The 19,228-nt window shown below is 45.9% G+C and overlaps 1 pseudogene; it reads right to left on the bottom strand.

Moving 5' to 3' along the window:
• Nucleotides 1-4,867: 4,867 nt before the first annotated feature.
• On the bottom strand, nt 4,868-18,987 carry LOC115163934 (piggyBac transposable element-derived protein 3-like; annotated as a pseudogene).
• Between the last annotated feature and the right edge of the window lie 241 nt (nt 18,988-19,228).

Genomic DNA, 19,228 nt, shown 5'->3' with positions numbered 1-19,228 from the left:
TATATACAACAACATGATGATGGTTCCACTGTGTATTACTGCCAGTTATATACAACAACATGATGGTTCCACTGTGTATTACTGCCAGTTATATACAACAACATGATGATGGTTCCACTGTGTATTACTGCCAGTTATATACAACAACATGATGATGGTTCCACTGTGTATTACTGTCAGTTATATACAACATGATGATGGTTCCACTGTGTATTACTGCCAGTTATATACAACAACATGATGGTTCCACTGTGTATTACTGCCAGTTATATACAACATGATGATGGTTCCACTGTGTATTACTGCCAGTTATATACAACAACATGATGATGGTTCCACTGTGTATTACTGTCAGTTATATACAACAACAGGATGATGGTTCCACTGTGTATTACTGTCAGTTATATACAACAACATGATGATGGTTCCACTGTGTATTACTGTCAGTTATATACAACAACACGATGGTTCCACTGTGTATTACTGCCAGTTATATACAACAACATGATGATGGTTCCACTGTGTATTACTGCCAGTTATATACAACAACACGATGGTTCCACTGTGTATTACTGCCAGTTATATACAACAACATGATGATGGTTCCACTGTGTATTACTGCCAGTTATATACAACATGATGATGGTTCCACTGTGTATTACTGCCAGTTATATACAACAACATGATGATGGTTCCACTGTGTATTACTGCCAGTTATATACAACAACATGATGATGGTTCCACTGTGTATTACTGCCAGTTATATACAACAACATGATGGTTCCACTGTGTATTACTGCCAGTTATATACAACAACATGATGATGGTTCCACTGTGTATTACTGCCAGTTATATACAACAACATGATGATGGTTCCACTGTGTATTACTGCCAGTTATATACAACAACATGATGATGGTTCCACTGTGTATTACTGCCAGTTATATACAACAACATGATGATGGTTCCACTGTGTATTACTGCCAGTTATATACAACAACAGGATGATGGTTCCACTGTGTATTACTGCCAGTTATATACAACAACATGATGGTTCCACTGTGTATTACTGTCAGTTATATACAACAACATGATGGTTCCACTGTGTATTACTGCCAGTTATATACAACAACATGATGATGGTTCCACTGTGTATTACTGCCAGTTATATACAACAACAGGATGATGGTTCCACTGTGTATTACTGTCAGTTATATACAACAACATGATGATGGTTCCACTGTGTATTACTGCCAGTTATATACAACAACATGATGATGGTTCCACTGTGTATTACTGCCAGTTATATACAACAACAGGATGATGGTTCCACTGTGTATTACTGTCAGTTATATACAACATGATGATGGTTCCACTGTGTATTACTGCCAGTTATATACAACAACAGGATGATGGTTCCACTGTGTATTACTGTCAGTTATATACAACAACATGATGATGGTTCCACTGTGTATTACTGTCAGTTATATACAACAACATGATGATGGTTCCACTGTGTATTACTGTCAGTTATATACAACAACATGATGATGGTTCCACTGTGTATTACTGTCAGTTATATACAACATGATGATGGTTCCACTGTGTATTACTGCCAGTTATATACAACAACATGATGATGGTTCCACTGTGTATTACTGTCAGTTATATACAACAACATGATGATGGTTCCACTGTGTATTACTGTCAGTTATATACAACATGATGATGGTTCCACTGTGTATTACTGCCAGTTATATACAACAACAGGATGATGGTTCCACTGTGTATTACTGTCAGTTATATACAACAACATGATGATGGTTCCACTGTGTATTACTGTCAGTTATATACAACATGATGATGGTTCCACTGTGTATTACTGTCAGTTATATACAACAACATGATGATGGTTCCACTGTGTATTACTGCCAGTTATATACAACAACATGACGATGGTTCCACTGTGTATTACTGTCAGTTATATACAACAACATGATGATGGTTCCACTGTGTATTACTGTCAGTTATATACAACATGATGATGGTTCCACTGTGTATTACTGTCAGTTATATACAACAACATGATGATGGTTCCACTGTGTATTACTGTCAGTTATATACAACATGATGATGGTTCCACTGTGTATTACTGCCAGTTATATACAACAACATGATGATGGTTCCACTGTGTATTACTGCCAGTTATATACAACAACATGATGGTTCCACTGTGTATTACTGTCAGTTATATACAACAACATGATGATGGTTCCACTGTGTATTACTGTCAGTTATATACAACAACATGACGATGGTTCCACTGTGTATTACTGTCAGTTATATACAACAACATGATGGTTCCACTGTGTATTACTGTCAGTTATATACAACAACATGATGATGGTTCCACTGTGTATTACTGTCAGTTATATACAACAACATGACGATGGTTCCACTGTGTATTACTGTCAGTTATATACAACAACATGATGATGGTTCCACTGTGTATTACTGTCAGTTATATACAACATGATGATGGTTCCACTGTGTATTACTGTCAGTTATATACAACAACATGACGATGGTTCCACTGTGTATTACTGTCAGTTATATACAACAACATGATGATGGTTCCACTGTGTATTACTGTCAGTTATATACAACAACATGATGATGGTTCCACTGTGTATTACTGTCAGTTATATACAACATGATGATGGTTCCACTGTGTATTACTGTCAGTTATATACAACAACATGATGATGGTTCCACTGTGTATTACTGTCAGTTATAAAATGGAAATATTTCAGGGTAATAAATGGTACTGTGATATCACGCAGGCTATGGTAATCATAGACATATCTGGCAGTAACATTTGTAGTTCCTCCCTCACCCAGAATAATTCCTATCTTTATGTCATTAATATTAATTAGCACAAAAGTTGGGATTTGATTTGAGATATTTTCTTTAGAAAATGTGATCTTATTTGGGAGTATTTTCTCATAGTAGAGGTAAAAGCCTTTCTCTGTCTCTACGTGCAGTGATCACACAGACGCTGCTCCTTGGGTAGCCAAGTATTTTTTTGTGTCTCCCTTGGTGGTCGCTGAGCCTGTGTTTGGACAGGATCTGTCTCTGTTCTGTATCTCTGACAGAGATGAGATATTCTGCCAATTTGCATTCTCTTTTTGAGGCCAAATAGCAATTTACTTTATTCTGTTTTTTTTTTTTTCATTTTCTCAATTTGTGAAATAGGAGGTTTTAATTTCTATAACAATCGGATTGATTTCCCTGTGTTTGGATGATAGGGCTGTGTAAGATTTTAAACAGCTGACATAAGGGACTCTTTGAATCTTTGAATTGTAAGGATGTTTTTGGGGTTTTAATTTCAAATGGTTCCAAAAAAAAATGTTAGTCCTTTTGTTTATATTTACATTTGAAGGGAATCTTCAGAGTTCCGCTCTGCATGCGTTAATTGGTAGTCTTTTGGATATTTATCTGCACAACTGTCACGTCCTGACCAGTAAAGGGGTTATTGTAGTTTGGTCAGGATGTGGCAGGGGGGTGTTTGTTTAGAGTGTTTCGGTGTTTGTTTGGGTTATGTTATTATGTAAGAGGGGTGTTTGTTTAGAATGTTCCGGGGTTTTTGGTCTATGTTCTAGGTTAGTGTTTTCCTACGTTCAGGTCTAGTTTTTCTATTTCTATGTTTAGTGTTTGTTGATTGACCTTCAATTGGAGGCAGCTGTTCCTCGTTGCCTCTGATTGAAGGTCCTATGTATAGGGATGTTTGTGCCATGGGGGGTATGTGGGTAGTTGTCTCCTGTTTTGTGTCTGTGCACCTGACAGGACTGTTTAGTGTCCGTGATTCGTTTGTTTTTCCTTCTTTTAAATTAATAAAGAAGATGAGTTTACACGTTCCCGCTGCACCTTGGTCCAATCCTTACGACAACCGTTACAACAATTCCGTATGTCTATGTTCTATAGTGTTTTTCTGCCATTATTTATAATCCTAATTATAGGTTAGACCCCCAACCTCACTTCCGTACAGTGTAATTGGTAAAATTACACTGTTGAATATTTTGCACCAGATTTGGATAGGAACATTTTTACTTCAGTTAATTTTCTTATTTATGGAGTAAAAAGCTTTGCAGGGTTTTTCTGCCAGACCAAATTCACCAGAGGCCCAAGCAGTTATACCATTGGACATGTTCAACCACGGTATTTACTCATTTGAAGGATTGTGTCTCTGTCTGTCTCTGTCTCTATGTCTCTGTCTCTATGTCTCTGTCTCTGTGTCTCTGTCTCTATGTCTCTGTTTGTCTCTCTCTGTCTCTCTGTCTGTCTCTGTTTCTCTCTCTCTGTCTGTCTGTCTCTCTGTCTCTATGTCTCTGTCTCTTTCTGTCTGTCTCTGTCTGTCTCTGTCTCTGTCTCTATGTCTCTGTCTCTCTGTCTCTGTCTCTCTGTCTCTGTCTCTATGTCTCTGTCTCTATGTCTCTGTCTCTCTGTCTCTGTCTGTCTCTATGTCTCTGTCTCTATGTCTGTCTGTCTCTGTCTGTCTGTCTCTGTCTGCCTGTCTGTCTCTGTCTGTCTCCGTCTCTGTCTGTCTCCGTCTCTGTTTCTCTCTCTCTGTTTCTCTCTCTCTGTTTCTCTCTCTCTGTCTCTCTCTGTCTCTCTCTGTCTCTTTCTGTCTCTTTCTGTCTCTTTCTGTCTCTCTCTGTCCCCTCTATATCAAATCATTCAATTCAAAGGGCTTTATTGGCATGGGAAACATATGTTTACATTTCCAAAGCAGGTGAAATCGATAATAAACTGATAAACCTCCCCTCTTGTCCTCCCATTCTGCCTACTCCCCGTGTCCCCGGGCGGGTCACCCTGTCCCGTCTCGGCTAAAGGCCCAGAGGGCACAAGTGTGACAGTAGGCGTGCGAACAGCCTTTGCGGATGTATTTCTTACACCTGCAGCATGCCGTGTGTGTCTTGGCGTCCTTCTTGGGCGGGCAGAGCTGACACCTCTTCCTCTTACTCGCCACTAGCGGGGCGGCGGCCGGGCCGGCGGCGTCCGGGCCGGCGGCGTGCTCCCGGGCCGGCGGAGGAGCGGCGTCGCGGTCGGCACTCTGCAGGACTTTGACGAGCGCGGACGCGGCTTCGGTGCGGGGGAGACGCTGCCTTCTTTGTATCAAGGGCTTGACAAGCGCCTTTCCCAGCTGCTCCAGGAACACCCTCCTCTTGTTCCGCTTCTGAGGCATCCAGTCGGGCTTGATCTCTCGCCATATGACAAAGGCGTTGTAGGAGGACACGTCGAGGATGTTGTGGAAGATGACCAGGGGCCAGCGGGCAGTCATCCGTCTGCAGCTGTAGGTGCCGACCACCTTGTCTAGGTTGTCCACGCCGCCCTTGTTGCGGTTGTAGTCTAGGATGAGGGCCGACTTCCGGTCGCGGCGATCGCTGACGTCGGCCTCCGTGTGCAGCGTGCTCAGGAGCAGCACGTTCTTATTTCTCTTTGCCAGGTAGGACACCAGAGTGGCGGTGGGCGTGAAGGCGAACCTGGAGGACGAGACCTGTCTGCCCTTTGACTGGAGCAGCGCGGGAGGGAGCTCGGGCTTGTTCTTTCGCACCGTGCCGACCACGGTGAGGTTCCTCTCGAGGAGCCGCTGGCCGAGTTCGTAGGAGGTGAAGAAATTGTCGCAGGTGACGTTGTGACCAGCGGGCAGCCCCTGCGTGAGATCGAGGACGACGCGGGCGCCCTGGTTCTTCTCGGGGGCTCCGCCGGCCGCCTTACCGGTGTAGACTTGCATCTTCCAAGCTTAACTGGACTTGGCGTCGCAGGCCACCCACGACTTGATGCCGTATTTGGCCGGCTTGCTGGGGATGTACTGTCGGAAAGGACAGCGCCCTTTCGGGAGAGGGAGAGGAAGGAGATTAGCGGCGGCGGCGGCGGCGTCACTGATGCTGACGCTAACTCTCTATACTACCGCTGGCTCATCAAGCAGCATCATGCTGCTGATGCTACTGCTACTGCTGCTGCTGATGCTACTGCTACTGCTGCTGCTGATGCTACTGCTGCTGCTGCTGCTGCTGATGATGATGATGATGATGATGATGACGACGCTGACGCTACCCCTCTATACTACCGCTGGCTCATCATTGGGGGGCGAACGGCGTTTATTTTACACGCCGCCGATGCTACCGCTGACGCTACCTCTCTATACTACACAGATACACAGATACACAGATACACAGTTGTTGGTCCACCGTCAAGTCAGACCCCGGGTTGAGAGGAAGGAGATTAGCAGCGTCGTGCTGCTGCTGCTGACGCTACTGCCGATGCTACTGCCGATGCTGCTGACGCTACTGCTGCTGCTGCCGATGATGCTACTGCTCCTGATGCCGCTACCCCTCTATACTACCGCTGGCTCATCATTGGGGGCGCGCGGCGTTTATGTTACACGCCGACGCTACCTCTCTATAGGACACGTACGTACAGATATGCACAGATACTCACAGCAGATATGCACAGACACACACACACACACGCACGCACGCGGTACCTCTGAACGGGACCAGTTGTTCGTCCACCGTCAAGTCGGACCCCGGGTTGTAGAGAGCCGGCAGCCGCTCCTGCCACAGGTCCCAGACCTCTCTTATGGCCGCCAGTCTGTCGGCGGCGAGTCTCGCGGGTCTCGTCCGGCGGTCGTCGAATCGCAGCAGCCTCGAGTACTTGTGAAAGACCTTGAGCGGCATGGTGGCTCGGAACACGGTCCTGCCGCTCTCCGTGTCCCACAGGCTGGCCGCGGCCTCGCCCCGGGACCTGTAGACGCCCGCTAGGATTAGCAGCCCTAGGTAGGCGCGCAGGTCGACCGAGTCCATGGGTCGCCAGCCGTCGCCGTATTTTCTCACCCCCTGCAGATTGGTCATGTCCACGACGATCCTTTCTATCGCCGGCGTGACAAACAGCCGGAAGGTGGACTCGATGTCGAGCGCGCGCGACGCCGCGTAGGCCGTAGGGCCAGGCGTCACCGGGGTGGTGGACGGCGCGGGGCAGGTCCGGGCCGCGATAGGCCGCGGAGGACCATTTGATTTTGCCGTTTTTTGACAGCAACGTCTCCCTTCGGGCTTGGACGGCCGCCGCCGCCGCCGGGTCCTCTCGCTCTGGCTCTGGCTCTCTGTCTCGCTCTCGGGCGGCGGCCGTGTCTCGCTCTCCCTCTCCCTCTCGCTCTTCCTCCTCCTCCTCCTCCGAAGAAGAAGAGCGCGACCGCAAGGCCGAGTCGTCCGCGTCACGTTCGGGGTCGTATTCCTCGCCGTCTTCGTCTTCCGAAACGTCCTCCTCTTCGGAATCGCAAAAGTCTTCTTCGTCTTCTCGGTCGACGCTGGAGGCTATCTGTTCCAGGACCTGAGCCGCGCTGAAACCGGGACCGCGGCGAGGCGCCGGCTGCGGCCTCGCGCTCGGCGGGGTCGTATTCCTCGCCATCGTCGTCTTTTTCTTTTTCTTCTTCTTCTTCTTCTTCTTCCTGACAATATTAGTAGCCTCTCTACGGCCGGCCGACTGCACGCTGACGCGCCGCGCCCGGCCCGGGGGGTCGCTCTGACCCGGCCTGGACAACTGCAGAGGGGGTTACAACATACGCATTGCTGACGCTTCCCCCAGGGTCTCTCTGACCCGGCCTGGACTCGGGGTGGAACGGCTCCTAACGCGTGGCCGAGCCGGGGGGTCTCTCTGACCCGGCCTGGAAAACTGCAGAGGGGGATATAACATACGCATTGCTGACGCACGGCCAAGCCGGGGGGGGTCTCTCTGACCCGGCCTGGAAAACTGCAGAGGGGGATATAACATACACATTGCTGACGCTTCCCCCGGGGTCTCTCTGACCCGGCCTGGACGCGGGGGAACGACTCCTAAGGCGTGGCCGAGCCGGCGGGTCGCTCCGACCCGGCCTGGACAACGGGAGGGTTAAATAAACAATACAAAACATTTACAGTAAACATTACCATCACAAAAGTTCCAAAATAATAAAGACATTTCAAATGTAATATTATGGCTATATATAGTGTTGTAACAATGTGCAAGGAGCAGCTGCTTCCAATTGAAGGTCAACCCAATAAACACCACATAGAAATAGACATACTAGAACTAACATAGAAATAGACTAACAAAGAACATAACCCAACAAACCCCGAAACACTCTAAACAAACACCCTCTGCCACGCCCTGACCAAACTACAATAACAAACACCCTCTGCCACGCCCTGACCAAACTACAATAACAAACACCCTCTGCCATGCCCTGACCAAACTACAATAACAAACACCCTCTGCCACGCCCTGACCAAACTACAATAACAAACACCCTCTGCCACGCCCTGACCAAACTACAATAACAAACACCCTCTGCCACGCCCTGACCAAACTACAATAACAAACACCCTCTGCCACGCCCTGACCAAACTACAATAACAAACACCCTCTGCCACGCCCTGACCAAACTACAATAACAAACACCCTCTGCCACGCCCTGACCAAACTACAATAACCAATAACCCCTTTACTGGTCAGGACGTGACACTCTCTCTCCCCCCTCTATCTCTCTCTCTCTCTCTCCCCCCTCTATTTCTCTCTCTCTCCCCCCTCTATTTCTCTCTCTCTCTCTCTCCCCCCTCTATTTCTCTCTCTTCTCTGTTGGAGAGTATATACTGTAGCCAATAGGCATAGGGACTTTCTAGTCTGTTAAAATGAAATAAAGTTTGTTTTAATAAATCTCTCCCTCTCTCCCTCTCTCCTAATTTTCTGCAGCTCATTCTCAAGTGGCTTGGATTTGACAAGTCCAGGTTGAGTAGGCTATATGCTTATTTCCATTGAATTTTAGAACAATCCAGCAGCGAAGCTGCTCATCATTTACATGACCTTTCAGTCATTTAACAGACGATCCCATTCAGAGTGTACCACAGGAACAATCGGGGTCAAGCACCACAGCACATTGACACATCCACACAGCCGACTCGGGGACCTCTCGGCCACCGGCCCAACACTCCCAACAGCCAGGCCACCAACCATCCAAGACCCCCCCCCCCCCCACACACACACACAGAAACTGCTGACCTGCTGACTTGAATTAAATTAAAGATGCTGACCTGAATTAAATGAAAGATGCTGACCTGCTGACCTGAATTAAAGGATCTTTACATGTGAGGTAGATTATCTACAGTACAGTCTTCAGAAAATATTCACACCCCTTGACTTTTTCCAAATGTTTTTGCGTTACAGCCTGAATTGATCATTTACTACATTTAGATTTGTCACTGGCCTACACACAATACCAACTAATGTCAAAGTGAAATTATGTTTTTAGAAAATGTTTACAAATTAATGAAGTATTAAAAGTTGAAATGTCTTGAATCAATAAGTTTTCAACCCCTTGGTTAAGGCAATAAGTTCAGGAGTCAAAATAAGAAGTGTCTGTGTGCAATAATTGTAAACTGTTTTTTTTTTTACATTTTAGCAGACGCTCTTATCCAGAGCGACTTACAGTAGTGAATGCATACATTTCATGCATTTTAAACTTTTTTGTACTGGCCCACCATGGGAATTGAACCCACAACCCTGGCATTGCAAACACCATGCTCTACCAACTGAGCCACAGGGAAGGCGTGTTTAATAATGTTTAATAATGTTTAATATGATTTTGTCATGAGTACCTCATCTCTGTACCCCCACACATACAATTATCTGTAAGGTCCCTCAGTCAAGCAGTGAATATTAAACACAGATTCAACCACAAAGGCCAGGGGAGTTTTTCCGATGCCTCGTAAAGAAGGGCTCCTATTGGTAGATGGGTAAAAAAAAAAGTTAGGATGGTGTCTCAATAAACCCAGTCACTAAAAAGCTACAGGTGTACATCCTAACTCAGTTGCCAGAGAGGAAAGAAACCACACAGGGATTTCAACATGACTACATCACTAAACAGTTACTTCAAAACCATTACTATGATAGGGACAAACTGAGGGTGGTTCAACAACATTGTAGTTACTACACAATACTAACCTAATTGACAGAGTTAAAGGAAGTACAGAATAAAAATATTCCAAAACATGCATGTCTGCAACATGTTTGGGGGAAAATGGTCAAATTCAAGACCTTATCAAGAGAACATCCCTGGTCATCCCTACTGCCTCTGATCTGGAGGACTCACTAAACAGAGAACATCCCTGGTCATCCCTACCGCCTCTGATCTGGAGGACTCACTAAACAGAGAACATCCCTGGTCATCCCTACCGCCTCTGATCTGGAGGACTCACTAAACAGAGAACATCCCTGGTCCATCCCTACTGCCTCTGATCTGGAGGACTCACTAAACAGAGAACATCCCTGGTCATCCCTACCGCCTCTGATCTGGAGGACTCACTAAACAGAGAACATCCCTGGTCATCCCTACTGCCTCTGATCTGGAGGACTCACTAAACAGAGAACATCCCTACTGCCTCTGATCTGGAGGACTCACTAAACAGAGAACATCCCTGGTCATCACTACTGCCTCTGATCTGGAGGACTCACTAAACAGAGAACATCCCTGGTCATCCCTACTGCCTCTGATCTGGAGGACTCACTAAACAGAGAACATCCCTGGTCATCCCTACCGCCTCTGATCTGGAGGACTCACTAAACAGAGAACATCCCTGGTCATCCCTACTGCCTCTGATCTGGAGGACTCACTAAACAGAGAACATCCCTGGTCATCCCTACCGCCTCTGATCTGGAGGACTCACTAAACAGAGAACATCCCTGGTCATCCCTACCGCCTCTGATCTGGAGGACTCACTAAACAGAGAACATCCCTGGTCATCCCTACCGCCTCTGATCTGGAGGACTCACTAAACAGAGAACATCCCTGGTCATCCCTACCGCCTCTGATCTGGAGGACTCACTAAACAGAGAACATCCCTGGTCATCCCTACCGCCTCTGATCTGGAGGACTCACTAAACAGAGAACATCCCTGGTCATCCCTACCGCCTCTGATCTGGAGGACTCACTAAACAGAGAACATCCCTGGTCATCCCTACCGCCTCTGATCTGGAGGACTCACTAAACAGAGAACATCCCTGGTCATCCCTACTGCCTCTGATCTGGAGGACTCACTAAACACATGCTTCGTTTGTAAAGATGTCTGAGTGTGCCCCAGGCTATCCATAAAAAAAATAAAAAATAAAATGTGCTGTCTGGCTAAATATAAGGAATTTTTAATTATTTATACTTTTACTTTTGATACTTAAGTATATTTTAAACAAAATCTATTGTGAATTCAGGCTGTAACACAACAACATGTGGAATAAGTAAAAGGGTATGAATACTTTCTGGAGGCCCCGTATACACAGACACACACTACCTAACCTGTACCCCAGCACCGTATACACAGACACACACACTACCTAACCTGTACCCCAGCACCGTATACACAGACACACACACTACCTAACCTGTACCCCAGCACCGTATACACAGACACACACACTACCTAACCTGTACCCCAGCACCGTATACACAGACACACACACTACCTAACCTGTACCCAGCACCGTATACACAGACACACACACTACCTAACCTGTACCCCAGCACCGTATACACAGACACACACACTACCTAACCTGTACCCCAGCACCGTATACACAGACACACACACTACCTAACCAGACACACACACACTACCTAACCTGTACCCCAGCACCGTATACACAGACACACACACTACCTAACCAGACACACACACACTACCTAACCTGTACCCCAGCACCGTATACACAGACACACACACTACCTAACCTGTACCCCAGCACCGTATACACAGACACACACACTACCTAACCAGACACACACACACTACCTAACCTGTACCCCAGCACCGTATACACAGACACACACACTACCTAACCTGTACCCCAGCACCGTATACACAGACACACACACTACCTAACCTGTACCCCAGCACCGTATACACAGACACACACACTACCTAACCTGTACCCCAGCACCGTATACACAGACACACACACTACCTAACCTGTACCCCAGCACCGTATACACAGACACACACACTACCTAACCAGACACACACTACCTAACCAGACACACACACTACCTAACCTGTACCCCAGCACCGTATACACAGACACACTACCTAACCACACACACACACTACCTACCTACCCACACACACTACCTAACCACACACACACTACCTAACCACACTACCTACCCACACACACACTACCTAACCAGACACACACACACTACCTACCCACACTACCTACCCACACACACACTACCTACCCACACTACCTACCCACACACACACTACCTACCCACACTACCTACCCACACACACACTACCTAACCAGACACACACACACTACCTAACCTGTACCCCAGCACCGTATACACAGACACACACACTACCTAACCAGACACACACACACTACCTAACCTGTACCCCAGCACCGTATACACAGACACACACACTACCTAACCAGACACACACACTACCTAACCTGTACCCCAGCACCGTATACACAGACACACACACTACCTAACCAGACACACACACACTACCTAACCTGTACCCCAGCACCGTATACACAGACACACACACTACCTAACCAGACACACACACACTACCTAACCTGTACCCCAGCACCGTATACACAGACACACACACTACCTAACCAGACACACACACACTACCTAACCTGTACCCCAGCACCGTATACACAGACACACACTACCTAACCAGACACACACACACTACCTAACCTGTACCCCAGCACCGTATACACAGACACACACACTACCTAACCAGACACACACACACTACCTAACCTGTACCCCAGCACCGTATACACAGACACACACACTACCTAACCAGACACACACACACTACCTAACCTGTACCCCAGCACCGTATACACAGACACACACACTACCTAACCAGACACACACACACTACCTAACCTGTACCCCAGCACATTGACTATAGCCTCCACATTGACTCTATACCGGTACCCCCTGTATATAGCCTCCACATTGACTCTATACCGGTACCCCTGTATATAGCCTCCACATTGACTCTGTACCGGTACCCCCTGTATATAGCCTCCACATTGACTCTACCGTAATACCCTGTATATAGCCTCCACATTGACTCTGTACCGGTACCCCCTGTATATAGCCTCCACATTGACTCTGTACCGGTACCCCCTGTATATAGCCTCCACATTAACTCAGTACCGGTACCCCCTGTATATAGCCTCCACATTGACTCTGTACCGGTACCCCTGTATATAGCCTCCACATTCACTCTGTACCGGTACCCCCCCTGTATATAGCCTCCACATTGACTCTGTACCGTAATACCCTGTATATAGCCTCCACATTGACTCTGTACCGTAATACCCTGTATATAGCCTCCACATTGACTCTGTACCGTAATACCCTGTATATAGCCTCCACATTGACTCTGTACCGTAATACCCTGTATATAGCCTCCACATTGACTCTGTACCGTAATACCCTGTATATAGCCTCCACATTGACTCTGTACCGGTACCCCCCTGTATATAGCCTCCACATTGACTCTGTACCAGTACCCCCTGTATATAGCCTCCACATTGACTCTGTACCGGTACCCCCCTGTATATAGCCTCCACATTGACTCTGTACCGGTACACCCTGTATATAGCCTCCACATTGACTCTGTACCGTAACACCCTGTATATAGCCTCCACATTGACTCTGTACCGGTACCCCCCTGTATATAGCCTCCACATTGACTCTGTACCGGTACACCCTGTATATAGCCTCCACATTGACTCTGTACCAGTACACCCTGTATATAGCCTCCACATTGACTCTGTACCGGTACCCCCTGTATATAGCCTCCACATTGACTCTGTACCGGTACCCCCTGTATATAGCCTCCACATTGACTCTGTACCGGTACACCCTGTATATAGCCTCCACATTGACTCTGTACCGGTACCCCCCCTGTATATAGCCTCCACATTGACTCTGTACCGGTACACCCTGTATATAGCCTCCACATTGACTCTGTACCGGTACCCCCTGTATATAGCCTCCACATTGACTCTGTACCGGTACACCCTGTATATAGCCTCGTTATTATGTACATTTGTGTACTTTTTGATTTATAAAAAAAAAAATATATATATATATATATATATATATACACATTATTTTCTTTAGTTGATATTAACTCTATTTATTTGAACTGCATTGTTGGTTAAGGGCTTGTCATTAAGCATTTCATGGTAAGGTCTACACCTGTTGTATTCAGCGGATGTGACAAATGAAATGTGTTTTGACACACACAAAAATACCTGTTCACATTGCATGAGGGTAAGTCCATATTGCATCATAAACAATATCTATCCAGGGAAGTCAGAACTCCAGTTAAAAAATACTAGTTCTATTCTGTTCTGCTCCTCTGGCTACGATAAACGACGACATGGCCATACAGACATACACACTGACGTACAGGCTTCACTAAAATATGAAATGTGAGAAACAAACATGGAACATGTTCAAATCAAATGACATTTTATTGGTCACATATTTATCAGATGCCGGCGTAGAAACATGCTTGTGCTTCAAAAGTATTCAACCCCCTTGGCTTTTTCACTATTTTGGTACATTTCAACCTGTAATTTAAATTCATTTTTATTTGGACTTCATGTAATGGACACACAATAGTCCAAATTGGTGAAGTGAAGAAAAAATAAACGTATAAAAAAAACATGGGGGGGGGTTCTGGGGGGGGTTTGAATAGTTATGCAGTTAAGTTTAGTTTTTTTGTCTCATTTCACATTTGTTTTACAATAAAAAAAAATATTTTGCATCTTCAAAGTGCTAGACATGTTGTGTAAATAAAATGATACAACCCCCCCCCCAAAAAAATCTATTTTAATTCCAAGTTGTAAGGCAACAAAATAAGAAAAATGCCAAGGGGGGTGAATACTTTCGCAAGCCACTGTATCTAACAATTCACAATAATACACACAAACCTAAAATTAAAACAATGTATTTAAGAAATATATACATGTTAGGGTGAGCAATGTCAGAGTGGTATTGACAGTATATACACCGACTCATTCAAGGGGTCTTTATTTTTACTATTTTCTACATTGTAGAATAATAGTGAAGACATCAAAACTATCAAATAACGCATATGGAATCATGTAGTAACCAGAAAAAAAAGTGTTAAACAAATCAAAATATACTTTATATTTGAGATTCTTCAAATTAGCCACCCTTTGCCTTGATGACAGCTTTGCACACTCTTGGTATTCTCTCAACCAGCTTCATGAGGTAGTCACCCGGAATACATTTCAATTAACAGGTGTGCTTTGTTAAAAGTTCATTTCTGGAATTTATTTCCTTCTTAACACATTTTAGACAATCAGTTGTGTATACCCTCCCCAAGGTGGGGAGGGTATACAGAAGATATCTCTATTTGGTAAAAGACCAAGTCCATATTATGGCAAGAACAGTTCAAATAAGCAAAGAGAAATGACAGTCCATCATTACTTTAAGGTCAGTCAATATGGAACATTAAGAACTTTGAACATTTCTTTAAGTGCAGAAGCAAAAACCATCAAAGTCTATGATGAAACTGGCTTTCATGAGGACTGCCACAAGAAAGGAAGACCCAGAGTTACCTCTGCTGCAGAGGATAAGTTCATTAGAGTTACCAGCCTCAGAAATTGCAGCCCACATACATTATTTATTTTACCAGGCAAGTCAGTTAAGAACAAATTCTTGTTTTCAATGAGAGCCTAGGAACATTGGGTTGACTGCCTTGTTCAGGGGCAGAACAACAGATTTGTACCTTGTCAGCTCGGGGATTAAATCTTGCAACCTTGCAGTTACAAGTCAAATGCTCTAACCACTAGGCTACCTGCCTCCTCTAACCACTAGGCTACCCTGCCACCCTGCTTCACAGAGTTCAAGTAACAAGGCACAACTCAACATCAACTGTTCAGAGGAGACTGCGTGAATCAGGCCTTCATCGTCGAATTGCTGCAAAGAAACCACTACTAAAGGACACCAATATAAGAAGTAGAGTGTCACTGGTGTAGAGGAGTAGGCAGGAAGCAGTCACAGGAAGCAGGAAGCAGTCACAGGTTTAGAACTACTGAGTTTATTAAAGCACCATAGATCAAAGTGGGACGAAACCCAAACGCTGTTGTGCTCAAAATATATCTTCATAAACAACAAGACACAGGGCGAACCCAAAGTGCAAAAATATAAAGTACTCAGGAAATAGTAGGAGAGATTCCTCTCAGGAAAACAAGTAACATTTACAATGACCGACAAAGACAAATGGCAGTGGGAGTACATATACAGTGATAGAGTGGGGATTGGAACCAGGTGTGTGTAATGATGACGAGACAAGTCCAGGGTTGATGAGTGAAGGGCGTTTGCCAGCAGCAGGTTCGGCAGCAGCTAGAAGGCCGGCGACGCCGAACGCCTGAGCTGGACAGGAGGGGGAGCCAAAGTGTAGGCTGGTGTGACAAAGAGACTTGCTTGTGCCAAGAAACACAAGCAATGGACATAGACCGGTGGAAATGTGTCCTTTGGTCTGAAGTCCAAATTGGAGATTTTGTCTTTGTGAGACAGGATGTGGGTGAACGGATGATCTCTGCATGTGTATTTCCCACCGTGAAGCATGGAGGAGGAGGTGTTATGGTGTGGGGGTGCTTTGCTGGTGACCCTGTCAATGATTTATTTAGAATTCAAGGCACGCTTAATCAGCATGGCTACCACAGCATTCTGCAGGTTTGGGCTTGGTGGGAATATCATTTGTTTTTCAACAGGACAATGACCCAACACACCTCCAGGCTTTGTAAGGGCTATTTGACCAAGAAGAGTGATGGAGTGCTGCATCAGATGACCTGGCCATCACAATCACCCGACCTCAACCAAATTGAGATGGTTTGGGATGAGTCGGACCGCAGAGTGAATGAAAAGCAGCCAACAAGTGCTCAGAATATGTGGGAACTCCTTCAAGATTGTTGGAAAAGCATTCCATGTGAAGCTGGTTGAGAGAATGCCAAGAGTGTGCAAAGCTGCCATCAAGGCAAAGGGTGGCTACTTTGAAGAATCTGTTTAACACTTTGTTACCACATGATTCCATAGTTTTGATGTCTTCACTATTATTCTATTATTCTACAATGTAGAAAACAGTAAACAATAATAATACTCCCCTCCTCCCTGTAGGCTGTCTCGTCATTATTGGTAATAATACGTGTCAAGGCTCTGGAGAAGACCCAGATGCAGACAGAGGTCAGGAGTCCAGAGTCCGAAAGGTACAGAACGGCAGGCAGGCTCAGGGTCAGGATAAGCAGAGGTCAGTAGTCCAGAGTCCGAAAGGTACAGAACGGCAGGCAGGCTCAGGATAGGCAGAGGTCAGTAGTCCAGAGCAGAGTCCGAAAGGTACAGAACGGTAGGCAGGCTCAGGGTCAGGATAAGCAGAGGTCAGTAATCCAGCGTGGTGGGACAAGGTACTGAATGACAGACAGGCAGAATGGTCAAAAAAAAAACAGGCAAACTAGAAAACACGAACTAGAGACAGAAAGGAGCACGGTGAACAATGCTGGTAGGCTGACAAAACAAAATGTCAACAGACAAACAGAGAACACAGATATAAATACACTGAGGATAATGAGGAAGATGGGCGACACCTGGTGGAGACAAGCACAAAGACAGGTGAAACAGATCCGGGTGTCACATCAGGCCTACTACTGATGTGTCGTCTGCATACTTGATGATTGAGTTTGAGGCGTGCATGGCCACACAGTCATGGGTGAAAAGGAGGGGGCTTAAGCACTAATCATTTTTTACCTTGTCAGCTCGGGGAAATCGATCCAGCAACCTTTCTGGTTACTGGCCCCAACGCTCTAACCACTAGGGCTAGCTGCCTCCCCAGTCCAATCGTATAATGCATTTAGTAGACTATTGCTGTGATTTGTTGTGCTCTATCTTAATTCTGTCAAACATTTACCATGTAAATACTGGAAAAACATTATGCATTGAATTATAATTTATGATTATTTTTTTTTGGATTTATTAGAGGTTGGTGGGATCAGAGTGCAAACTACATTACATGTCCAGCTGTCAGCCGCAAGTTGACTAATCAGCTCATTAGTGAGACTCTACCTTGTACTATTCCCCTGTAATTATGGAAATGCTTTGAGCAGACCGTGGCTGGGATGCAGATGGCACCCTGTTCCTTACTTACCGGTCCCTGTTCAACACAGTAGTGCACTACATAGGGAACGGTGTACCACTCTGTTATAGGGAATAGGGTGCCCGTCTCATCTCTCCTTGTGTCAGTTCAACTCCGTGTTTCAACACTGTTGAGGATCCTGGACTGTTTAACATGGCAGTTGTGGGAAAAGACCAGCTGTAACTCGAACCAGAATGAGTTCTACGGTACTACAATTAGGTTTAGCTACTTAGAAACACAAGACTCTTGTCTTTCATTCATTCAGCCTACATCATCGTGTATGTGTTAGGTGGCACTTCTTTTACCTATTACACAGAACAAGCTGAAAATAAATAAATACAATGTATCAGTAAAAAGGAAATGAGTCAATCTTTATGTTTTCTTTCAAACAGTCCTTTATTTGCCACTTTCTTGTAGGTATACAGGTGTACCCCCCCCCCCATACATACATCCCCATGAGGGGTGGGAGTAGCCTGGGGGCGAGGGGGTATCCCCATGAGGGGTGGGAGTAGCCTGGGGGCGCGGGGGTATCCCCATGAGGGGTGGGAGTAGCCTGGGGGCGAGGGGGTATCCCCATGAGGGCTGGGAGTAGCCTGGGGGCGCTGGGGTATCCCCATGAGGGGTGGGAGTAGCCTGGGGGCAGGGGGGTATCCCCATGAGGGGTGGGAGAAGCCTGGAGGCGAGGGGGTATCCCCATGAGGGGTGGGGGTAGCCTGTCTGTCTGTCTGTCTGTCTGTCTGTCTGTCTGTCTGTCTGTCTATCTGTATCTCTGTCTCTGTCTCTGTGTCTCTGTCTCTGTCTCTGTCTGTGTGTGTCTGTGTGTGTGTGTGTGTCTGTGTGTTCTCAAAATTTGCAGCGGCCAGATGATCTGCTCACTCAGAACGCAGATCGGTATTTCATATTTTGTTCCTACTCTCTCTCCGCTTCTTAGATATTAT

The sequence above is a fragment of the Salmo trutta genome, chromosome 26 (assembly GCF_901001165.1).
Source record: "Salmo trutta chromosome 26, fSalTru1.1, whole genome shotgun sequence".
NCBI classification, from domain to species: Eukaryota; Metazoa; Chordata; class Actinopteri; order Salmoniformes; family Salmonidae; genus Salmo; species Salmo trutta.
Note: the sequence above shows the minus strand (reverse complement) of the source record. Positions and strands in the feature narration are given on the sequence as shown.